This window comes from Panthera uncia (assembly GCF_023721935.1).
Source record: "Panthera uncia isolate 11264 chromosome B3 unlocalized genomic scaffold, Puncia_PCG_1.0 HiC_scaffold_1, whole genome shotgun sequence".
Taxonomy (NCBI): Eukaryota; Metazoa; Chordata; class Mammalia; order Carnivora; family Felidae; genus Panthera; species Panthera uncia.
The window spans coordinates 65758063-65770231 of NW_026057582.1; the positions used below are offsets into that span (position 1 = coordinate 65758063).

The window sequence follows — 12169 nt, forward strand, 5'->3', positions numbered from 1 at the left end:
TGACTTCTGATCAGGTCATGATCTCATGGTTTATGGGTTCCAGCCCCGCATCGGGCTCTGTGCTGACAGCTCAGAGCCTGGAGCCTGCTTCGGATTCTGTGTCTCCCTCTCTCTCTGCCCCTCCCCCACTTGTGCTCTGCCTCTCTCTGTCTCTCAAAAATAAATAAATGTAAAAAAAATTTTAAAAAATATATGTATTATATATTTAATAAAAGCAAATATTCTTTTGTTCTGTGGTCAATTATAAGTCTAAGGAGTTTCTGTTAAAGGTGGATCAAATAATAGGGTCTTAGTATAAACTGCCATTGTTTTGGTTTCTAAAATTCTTCAGAATAAAAAGTGAATTTAGAAAAACATATTGGATATCTGGAATGTTGAGGCCTTTCAGGAGAATTGAAACCTTGGTGGGATTAGGACTTTTTATCTTCAGTCTTCCATTTCCTGATACCTCATAATGGGTTGAGGTCATAGTAACAGAATTGAGACCCTGTTCCAACCTAGTTCCAACCTAGAGGAACTGTGTCATATTGGTACCAAGGAAAGATACTGAAACAATCTGGAATTCTGTTTGCCAAGATCATCCATAAAAAAGTACATGATCCAGGAAAGTTGCGCTACTTATTGCCAACCATTCAACATTAAAAAAAATGTTTACTTATTTTTGAGAGAGAGAGAGAGAGAGAGAGCACAAGCAGCGGAGGGACAGAGAGAGAGGGAGACACAGAATCTGAAGCAGGCTCCAGCCTCTGACCTGTCAGCACAGAGCCCCACGCAAGGCTCAGACTCAGGAGCCGCGAGAGCCAAAGTTGGATGCTTAACTGACTGAGCCACCCAGGTGCCCCATCAACATTTTTTATACACATGAAATGGCTCAAGTATACAGGGAGAGAAGACTTGAAAGGAAAAAGTAGTCAAAATAGTCAATCAACAAATAATTTAAAAGGAGGGACATGGAAGGGAGATATTAAAGTACTATAATTTTGCCTTGGTGATGATAGAGGAGGTGATAGGGCAATTGTGGGTATGCATGTGAGTTTCAAATCATGTAGCTAAATTCCCTCTTTTACCTCATCCAGTTGCTTCCTTGAGTTAGTAATAAAGTTCTCACAGATGAGGCTCCCTCCAAAGTTTGGAGCTCAGATAATAGCTAAGTACACGTCTCCCCTTTCCCACCTGTATACTTTGGACATAGATCTACATGCCAAGTTTCTTCCTGGTCAGGACATGGGGACAGTGCTCTGAGTAGAGACTTGTAGCAGATAAGGCATATATGAGATGGCATATAAAGTCATCTTTCTAGGCCTGTGCCTTGTACAGGGGGGTGAGGATAGTGGTAAGTGTATGTGCATGTGCATGTGTGGAAAATTCTTAAGGGCAGAAGATGCAATTAAAAGAGAAGAAAGAATAGACATGCAGCATAGGGAAAGGAAAATATCATAGGAAGCAGAAACTAGAAAAGACATTGAAGTTGACATTGAAGTTGATACCTAAGAAATGTTTGACTGGCAGAATTGTTTGGTCAGGGTAAATGATATTTGGCCAGGGTTAACAATGTTTGACCAGGGGAAATAAGGCAAAAGCCTTATTTTCCTTTCCAGTTCAAACCCAACATCCTAGCAATCTGAGATGCAAAAGGTACTGCCTGTAGTATGGGCTTGTTCAGAGTTTTGGGAAATCTTATCTTCCAATTGTGTAGCATGGAAGAGTCAGGGGTCAAAATTTAACAGCATAAAAAAATGATGAATACAAACACAGATGTTTAAAACTCAGGTGCAGATTATTATATTGATGCCCCCTGATCATCCTACAAATTAGAGAGGGCTGCTGACTCTAGCCTGTTCAAAAAATTGTACCTCAGCAGTTAGTTTGTCTCAGATTTAGCCCCTGGCTAATGGAAAGGAACAGACAGGAAGTACAAGTAAGTTATCAAATAAAAATGTTTCTAGTGCTTTTTCACTTAAAAGGTAGCTCAGTGATCTATAAATTGACTGAACTTGGCTTGGTTTCACTTTGCCAGATATTGTCATCATCTTTGACTCACTGATGCTATACGAACCTGCAGGTTTTCCATCATGGGTACATGTTCTTTTGGTGGAGATAGATGTTCTTTTTTGGAACTCTTCATCAGCTGCCTTTTCTCCAGCCTTTCTTTCTGCTCACTATTTTTCTAGGCATGAAGTTCAACCACTGGAGATTTCACTGACATCTAACTGCAATCATAGTCTTTGGAGGATGGAAATAATTAAACTAGATTATATTCACATTTCATATCTTTTTATAACTTCATATACTTTAATACACCCACAGCGACAGGTAAAAGTAAGTCAAGATTTCCATAAAGAGACATTTCACCTTGTGTCTAATTGAAAATGCAAAATAAGAAGTGAATCTTAGAGATGAAACCACATTGGAACAGAGGCTTTGGCATATGAATGAGTCTGTGCCTCAGAAAAAATGCATTTTATTTTTGTTGGGAGGAAGAAAAGGAATGGATATTTACTAGTCATGTGAGCTTGGACAAATCTCTTAATATTCTGGGCTTGAGTGTTTCCATCTGTGAAGTGAGGAGATTGGATTAGATTATTTTGGTATTTCCTCTAGTTTTCAAATTTCATGATTTGGATCTGGAAATCATAAAAACATTCTACATAAGAGGTGAGTGCAATGGGAGGGAGCAAAGTTTTCAGAAGATGCCCCAACTTAATTTGTGATTTAAAATTTTCCTTGTTCTGTTAGTTATTGGAATATCCATGTCTAAGAGGAACAGAATCACTCTCCCTTGGACAGAACTTGATAAAGTTTTTATTCTTTATATTTGTTCCCTAAGCAGCATTATATATGACATGTGAGAAAAGTTTAGCTTTCTCTGTTTCACAATCATGTTTTCCTAAGGACACCCTTGTTCCCCTTAGTGTGTGTTCTTGAGTAGATGGAATGAGTAGGAGTGAGTTTAGAGAGCTCAGCAAAAAAAGCGAGGCCAACTCACAAAGAGTCTTATATGCTGTAAGAGAGAGACTTAGATCTCTCAGCACCTTATTAGGAAGGTGATGAAAAGCCATCAAAAGCTTTTTAGGTTTTTAGTTGTGTTGTACATGTAGAAGGTCAGGAAAAGAGGGAAGTTGATGATGACTCTTAGGTTTCTGTCTTGGGAAACTGAGAAGATGGTGGATGTTTGGGTAAAGAAAACAGTGGGCTCAACTTTATGCATGGTAGATGAAAGTATAGCAGGAATGGCTGCAAGAGGAGTTGAAGGAGGAAGGGAAATGTTGACTTTAAAGCAGAGGGAGAAAAGAAAAAGAAACAACAAGAGAAGGTGGAGGCCTTATTGGCATAGCTAAGGGCTTCACAATACTGGGGGCTTTTTGCCACCTGCTGCTCTAGACTTGCTCAGCTCATTAAACAAACACTTCATTCCTCGGGGAACCTATGGCATGGGAGAGAGAAACAGAAAAACAATTATAACACCATTGCAGGAGCTAGCATCATGCTTCTTTCTGTATTCCTGATGCCAAGAATGATGAATAGTGAGCCCCTTTATGCTTGTTGAAAAAATGGATAAATTAATTAGTGAAGTTCCTTATTAAAAGCATATAAAACATGATATAGGATTATCAAAGAAACAATGAATTATTTTTGAGTGGAGAGTAAATGTCAGATAATATTTAACAGAAAATGGCATTTACTCTGGGACTTGAAGGCAGAGAATGGCTGAGAAACAGTTGAGGTAAAAGGAATGACATTTGTAAAGTCATGTTGGTATTAAAGTGAATCTATTCTTTATATTGAGCTTTTGTCCTTTTAAGATAGTGGTGTTGAGCTCTATTTTTAGTATGGATTATCACAGGGGGATTTAAAAAATTCTTAGAAAAAGACATTCACTCTTGAAAATATGCTTTTATTTCACGGTTTTTAAGATTGCTAAACTATTATGCTTTGCGCATACAATAAACAGAAATGGTGTGTACAGCTTCCCCCACTTAAATGAAATAGGGAAAATAATTCAACTAAGCTATTTCTGCAGTCATTGAGTGAATGATGTCATAATGATTTTATGTGAAGAATAGCATCAGTGTTGATGAGTAAATTCTGATAAATTTCAAAGACCTTAGTTTTAGAATGAATAAATGTGGACTAATTTAGGTTTAAAAACTACTATTAATTCTTTTTTTCAATAGAGCTGAAGATCCATGAATATGCATGTTTCCAGTCTTCCTCCTTTGAGTCTTCAACAGACTGTTGAAGTCTAGAACCCTGTCCTAAGGTATCAACATTCTGATATTGTTGTAATTTATTCATGCAAAATAAGAGAAACAAGGTTTTCTAGACTGTCACATGTGTCTCCTTCCTTAATCAAATACTGTTTAATATATTCTACATGTCAAATATAAATATGTATCATGAGGAATATTCTGGCTCCTGAAGATATGGCAGATTAGGAAGAGAGACAAAATTTACCTAAATGGAAAATCAAAAACAGTCATAACTTGTGATTTTGATTATTAAAGTTCAGTAGAATTCCCAAAGAAATAAATTCTCTTTTTAGCTACTTGCCTTGTTGCATGTTGGTAACAAATACCTCAGTATACAAAAGACCCTACTATGTACATCTGAGAAATTTATGTTTTATTCACCTTCTGCTCCTGAATCTCTACTTATATTCTGGTGTTTTTTCCAAAAGAATTACTTTTATGAACACTTTCAATAGGCAAAAAAACAGACAGCAAATATTCTCTAAGTGCTTCCTGTGTACCTGTTACCTTGCCAGTTATGTTGGAGGCTTATGAAATGAAAAAGACATAGCCCCTGCCATCGACATGCTTTATTTGGTAATGGGAAGAGTGGGAGTAGGTTGGGAGTTAGACAAGTACTCAAATGACTTTGATCCAGTCAGAGTAAGTTAAGAATCATGGAGAAAGAACTCAAAATGCTATGGGTGAAAGCAATTGTCTCTCTAAGCATCAGCAAAAAATAATAGTGAGAATCTTCTATGTATCAAATGTATGGGAAATAAAAAGGCAAAGAACATGGGTCTTCATAGAACAGCAAAAATGAGATTCAGTAAATGTTTTTTTCTTTGAATGGATCATGTAAACCTTCAGTTTACTTGATATAAAGCATCATCATATACCTTGAAAGACTCAGTGAAGTCAGTATCATGTTTGATAAGCCTTTCCTGTCCACAGCCTGAGCTCAGGACCCAGGGCAATTTTCCCTTTTGTCTGAGACTCAAGTATTTTTTTTGGAAGCAGACAACCTGAGGGTCCTTTTCTCTTTCAAGATCAGGGACATCTCTTATTAGCATACTGTAGCTTGCATATTTCTAGCACCTACTACCTACCACCACATATGAGGTGTGGTACCTCATTCCTATTTGATTCTCTGTATGACTCCTGGAAATAAATTCAGTGGGGCAACTTTCTGTGGTTCTCACTCTAAGACCACATGTTGTTTCCAACTCATATCTTTGGGTGGACAATGAAACTGAAAACTTAAATCTGTCTTTGTTGGGCTGGCCTCCTAGCTGTTTCAAAGGTTCCAGGGATCTAGATGACATTGCTTCATTGGCTCCTGAGAGAAGTTTACCCATCTAGAAGTCTTGGTCCCACCCCTCAGAGATTCTTATTCAACTGGCCTGAGCAAGAGATTTTTTTTTTAATTTTTATTTTTTTTTAATATATGAAATTTATTGTCAAATTGGTTTCCATACAACACCCAGTGCTCATCCCAAAAGGTGCCCTCCTCAATACCCATCACCCACCCTCCCCTCCCTCCCACCCCCCATCAACCCTCAGTTTGTTCTCAGTTTTTAACAGTCTCTTATGCTTTGGCTCTCTCCCACTCTAACCTCTTTTTTTTTTTTCTTCCCCTCCCCCATGGGTTTCTGTTAAGTTTCTCAGGATCCACATAAGAGTGAAACCATACGGTATCTGTCTTTCTCTGTATGGCTTATTTCACTTAGCATCACACTCTCCAGTTCCATCCACTTTGCTACAAAAGGCCATATTTCATTCTTTCTCATTGCCACGTAGTACTCCATTGTGTATATAAACCACAATTTCTTTATCCATTCATCAGTTGATGGACATTTAGGCTCTTTCCATAACTTGGCTATTGTTGAGAGTGCTGCTATAAACATTGGGGTACAAGTGCCCCTCTGCATCAGTACTCCTGTATCCCTTGGGTAAATTCCTAGCAGTGCTATTGCTGGGTCATAGGGTAGATCTATTTTTAATTTTCTGAGGAACCTCCACACTGCTTTCCAGAGAAGCTGCACCAAAATGAACAAATCAGGAGACTATAGATGCTGGCGAGGATGTGGAGAAACGGGAACCCTCTTGCACTGTTGGTGGGAATGCAAATTGGTGCAGCTGCCCTGAGCAAGAGATTTTTAAACGCTCACACATGATTGTTATTTGTAGGCAAGTATCAGAATCACCAAGTGTTCTCCATGGACGCCTCTGGGTTCTGGGAGCCCTTCCTCTCTGGTTCTGAGGGAGCTTGACAACTCCTCTATGGTAGGAAGCATGGCTTTACCAAGCCCTAATATTCTAGGGAAAATCAATTAGAATATTTGGGGATCAATTTAAAATATTATGTAAATATTTAACTTAGAAGTCAATATCAGTTTTTCAGGTTCCCTTGGTTCTTCAGTTGACATTTATTTCTTGGGAAGCTAGTATGGCAGCCCCTATCCTAGGTAGATAAGATGCAATTGTGAGAAAGACTCTCTTCTGCTAATGAGAACCTACATAGTATGGTAGAAAGAACACAGGTTTCAGAATCAGGAAATCATTTGTTTGGGTGTTGGCTCCACTATTTACTTTGTTGTGTGACTTCAAAAACTAACTACAGCAAGACAGACTCCTCTCTCCCACCTGGGGCTCAGGTATCATGTCTATAAAATTGAGATATCCATACATAGTTCATGGTGCTATGCATTCAGACTAGAAGTCATACACACACACACATCTCTTCCACTTAACAACCATCTGCTTACTATATAGTAGACACTAAGCAAAATATTTTATGTACTTTTTAAAATGAAAACCCCAAGAAAATTCATTTATAGATGAGGAAACTGAGACTCAGGTTAAACAGCTTGTTCACAGTCACACATATGGAAAGTTGCAGAGGGAAGATTTGTCTGATAATATGGTAGATCATTATAATGATGGCTCCCAATGAATCACACCTCTCAGTGTCAGCCACGTGCCTTTGCAAGTGAAGTTGCTGCTTTTCCTATGAGATAGAAACTATTTATGTCTCCTTGAATCTGTACTGGCCACATGGTAGATGTGATGTTGTCTGAGTTCTGGAGCCTCAGTCTTAATAGACTATGCAGCTTCTACTCTTGTGGTCTTGGAACCTTCAGAGTACCATGCTGTGGAGAAATCCAGTCTAGCTCACTGGAGAAGTGGGGCCATGTAGAGGGAAACTGAGCTTCCTAAACTGACGGCCAATACCGATTTCAGTACATGTAAATGAGACCATTTTGCTGTCAAGCTGTGAAGTGACTGCACCTACCTGAGTGACCCCCACAAGACCAGCAGACAAATTGCCCAACCAACCCTCAGAACTGTGAGAAATAACAAGTAACTGAGTTTTGGGGTGGTTTGTTATGCATCTGAAACAGATAACTGAAACAGGTCAAAGTTCTTGCTTTGAACAACTGTCTAGAGAATAAAATATATAGTATACTGCTTGGCACACAATATATATTCATTAAATGGTCAGTATTAGGATCGTCATTGTTAGATTAGGAGGCAAAGCATACACATTCAAATATCTCATTAATAGCAGTGATGATAAATAGCAATGTGTTAAACAAACAGATGCCATGGGAATTAGGTGACATTCACTCTGGGCTGGAAGGGTAGGGTGGCATTGGCACTACTAGCCCTTGAAGCTTTCATGCCCTTGATAAACCTGTAGAAATCCCATTGTCCTCCAAAACTTTGCCTGGATTAGCTTATGGTCACTAAACTTATAACCGCTGCCCACTTCTTTTTACTGCTTCCCATGTTGTTAATGTGAAAGAATATGAGCCCCCGCTGGTACTTCCCAAAGTCACAGAATTCTATTAAAAAATAAGAGAATTCTATTAAAAACAACTGCCACAGAAAAAGAAAAGTTTAAATAGGCAATAGGCAATTACCTGAAGGCCTGTTCCCTGATTTCCCTTGGGCAGTTTTCTGGAAGGTGCTGGCATATGAGTCAGTGCACAATTTCATGACTGGGAGGGAGGTTATCAGAAGCAGGATATGCCTTTTCTTTAGGGGAAAAACAAGGCATATCAACATAAAAGTCTTTTAAACACTTTCAATAACCAGAATGATCTTGAATTTTTAAGACATCTTGAACTCCTTTGGAAAGCATTTTAAGTCATCACTGTTTTGATATTGCCAAGAGGTTAGTCTAAGTGTCATTGCCTTTGAAAGCAATTTTTTTAACCAAAAGATAATTTAATCATTAAATGGCAATTTGGTCCAATAAGCAAGAGTAAGGCAGTATCAGCATGAATTTCAAAAACCTGCTAAGAGCTATAAATATAGCCTGCAATATTTTGCAATATCTAAAGTGTTTGGCCTAATGTTGAACATGCTCCATTGTTCAAACCAGCTGTGTTCTTTCACTCTTTCATTTCTATAAAACTAGGATAAAGGCTGTCAAAGCAAATGCGGCAGCAGCGGCAGCAGACTTTCTTGCTGAAAAGTTCTGTGTACATAGTACATAGCAATCTCAAGATGGAACTTTGAATGTTTCAAACCAGAACAAAATCTTCATCTAATTATAAGTGAACTATATTAAGCACAAAAGGCAATTTCAAATTATACTGAACAAAGTTACATTTTACTCTTTGCTTTCAAAATGCATTTGTCGCAATTTTACAAACTAATTGCAAATTCATTTTGCTTAATTTTCTTAGGTTATTTCTTTTATTGCTTTCAAGTGCTCTGCATATTTCTGAACCATCGAAATCCATAAGGAAGATTTAGAGGATCTTTTTTTGTTGTTGTTAATTTGTATTTAAGATGGTAGAATAGGAAATGAATCATTCTTTTTGTTTCTAATTCTTGGATTAATGTGGTGACCAGTAAACCAGTTCCAGTTATTAGAGACACATTCAAAATAGAGGGAGAAAAAGTTACCAGTGATGAGCACATTTGAAAACTAGATTTGGAGAAAGACATGACAGTTTAGAGACAAACTCAAATGGAGCTGAATGTAACTGACTGCCTTTTATACCTATATGATTGCAGGTCTTTGTATAACTTTGCATGGTTTCTTAAACAGAGGCAGCTCTCCATTTCTACCAAGGTTAGTTATATGCTATGTAGATTAACTTTGGCAAATGGTTCATTTAAGGCTGGTTAATTCCAGTTTGTCTTCCCCAATTACATGCTGTGTCTAGGCTAAAACAATTCTAAGCTCTAAAATTCTTGCATTCCAAAGTTAAACACAAGTTGAAATTTGTTGTGTTATTTTATATTTACGGTCTGCCCTCCTCTTGCACCGTTAGTAGGGTTGATGGATGGTAGCCAGTGTGCAGCATGTACCATTTTGTTTCACTAGTTTCACAGACAAAGCATGTTTTTGTAAGGATTGAATTCATGTTCTACATGGGCTTTATTCATAGCTGACCTAGAGGGACGTGTCAGTCCCTAAAAGGTCTGCATTGTATTCTTAGGGGTGGTGTGTGTGTGTGTGTGTGTGTGTGTGTGTGTGTGTATGTAGGGGGAAGGGTCTCTGGGTGGAGACGGGAGTCCAGTTCTGTATTTTCTCCCCTGCAATGGAACAGACAAGATAGCTACCAGAATTGGATTTCTAGGCCTACATGTTTAATATTATTACTCTATCTTCCTGTGACTAAGTGAATTGTTTATGTGTTTGTTAATTAATTGCCCCCAAATGATAAGATGTGTGTATGCTTCTTTCTGCATTTTGTGGATTTTAGCAGTTTTTGCTTCAGGGGAATGTCATTAAATTGTAATAATAACCTACATTTACATAGCACCTTCAGTACTTTTATACTAAAGGAACCTAAAATACTTTGAAATTTCCCTGAATAGATGTAAGAGCTATACATATCTTTCCTTAGATGTCCTGAAATATCATCTTGCCTATAATTAAAATACAGTCATTCTTAAAACATAGCCATAGAAAATGAGAAGTGTTATCTCCTTGGCTGGAATTGGAATTAATCAAGGATTTTGGATCTAAGGAGACCATTTAAGGACATAGAGATCTAATGCATGGTTTTTTGGTCTCAGCTCTGCTCTTGCTTGGGTTACTTTCTTCTGACCATCTGGTCTACCACATATCCTAGGAAAGAGTCCTCTCTTCCTTTTAATACTCCTCCTCCTCCTCTTATGCCTCCTCTTCTTCCTCCTCCTTTGTCTTTCTTAATATAGTGACTTGCTCCTTCCTCTTGCTTAGGTGATAGCCAAAGCTTATGGCTCTATTATTGATTAGAAACTATTGGCTTTTCAGATTCTTGCTGAAATCATAATATCAAGATTTCTATTGCCCAATTCGTACCAAACTCCCAGCTGAAAGAAATAGTCATCTCATAGAATGGCCTGAAGTATTTCCAGATGGCTTATTTCTCCAGATATTTAAATATTTACCCTTAGGATCATTTCAAACCACGAGAGACCTGGGTAGTTTAAGCATTTTATTTTACTCTCTCAAGAGATTATTTTTTCTGAATTTTATTTAGTAATTTATTTTCATATTCAAGAATGATTTTGGACAGCTGCTTTTATTGAGCTGTGCTTTACTGTTGTGCCATTTGCTAGATTAAGGGAAGTTGGGAGACAAAGGTCACTTGAAAGTTGTTTTGTTTGTCACAGGAGTGTTACTAGAAAGTGCATGGCATCACACAATCTTCTCTTTATGTGGATCTGAAAGAGACATTTCTCTCTGGTCTCAGTACTGGGAAAGGCTTGGCTTCTTTATAGCAACTGTGTTATTTTTATATCATAGACACTACCAATCATATCATATTTTTCTTTGGCTGCTCACAAACTCACAGCCAAATTTGTAACCCACTTCTAGGAGCTGTGCAAACTTTATAGCCTACATTTCTCTGTGCTAATCTTTCTCTTGGTTTTATTTTTCTACTCTTTTTTTTTTTTTTACCCTCCTCTGATTATTTTAACATGATTTACTCTATGTATTTTTTTTAACCTATCTCATATCCTTTGAAAATTAGGGTGCACTAGATATAAACAAGCAAATAAATAGCAAGGAAAAGCATTCTATGGAACCCCAGGGGTGTGTGGATTATTTCACATACAGCCAAGACAGAATGCCCTCTGTCAGTGCTGCTAGGTTGTGTGGCATTCCTAAATCTCATCTCTGGAGACCTGGGGCTTTAGACTTTGTAGCAGGATATTCTACTCGGATTTCCAAGAGGAAAAGGTGCTCTAAGCCCAAGTGGGAATTTTAGTCTTCTCTTGTCATGTTGGACTCCAAAATTCTTAAGGAATGTAATAGGATATTTGAAGTGAATTCCAACTCTGTAAATCCTCCAAATGAAGAGATCACAGGAAGCTCAGAACTGCCTGGTCTTTATGGCTTATGGCTCAAGTATTCTATATGGAAGGGAATCCTCAGGCAGGAGGGAGGAGGCAGAGCCTGACACTAGATGCCCACATTAGGTTGGAACAGCCCCAAAGCTGGAAGAGTGAGTAGCGGGCCTGCCCATGTAAGAGAAAGCTGGATGGTCATGATACTGTCTCCAGGGACTCTTCTTTTATGGTTTAGGGAAAACAATTGCCACTAGGGTTCCCAGAAATGATCTGGGGACCAGCAGTCTAGGGCAGGACATTTTAGAGGGCAGGGATTTCAAGTGGTTAGCAGGTCCATCAGTTTTAGGACCACTGATCTTAGATTCAGTGAAATGATTCCATTTCCTCCCTTGCATGCTTAGCAAACAGTTAAGCCTTTTGCAACAATGCAAGTGTAAGTATGCAATTGTTGCCCTGTTGGAAGGACAGGAATAATGATGCCAAATTACAAATATGAGCCCGGAAAGATGGTTTGGCACTGCTCATGTCCTAATTCCTGCTCTATACCAGGATTCTGGTAAGAAGGTGATTGGGAATGTTGTTTTTTGTTTTCTTTCTTTCTTTCTTTCTTTCTTTCTTTCTTTCTTTCTTTCTTT

General features: G+C 38.1%; 1 long non-coding RNA gene across 1 annotated transcript in view; it reads left to right on the plus strand.

Annotated features, from left to right (window-relative positions):
• The first annotated feature begins 4056 nt into the window (after positions 1-4056).
• The window catches only part of LOC125909612 (uncharacterized), a 27274-nt gene continuing 19161 nt past the window's right edge, over positions 4057-12169 (plus strand). Inside the window, exon 1 of the long non-coding RNA XR_007453745.1 lies at positions 4057-4261. This is a non-coding gene — a long non-coding RNA (uncharacterized LOC125909612). The remainder of the gene's footprint in view (positions 4262-12169) is intronic.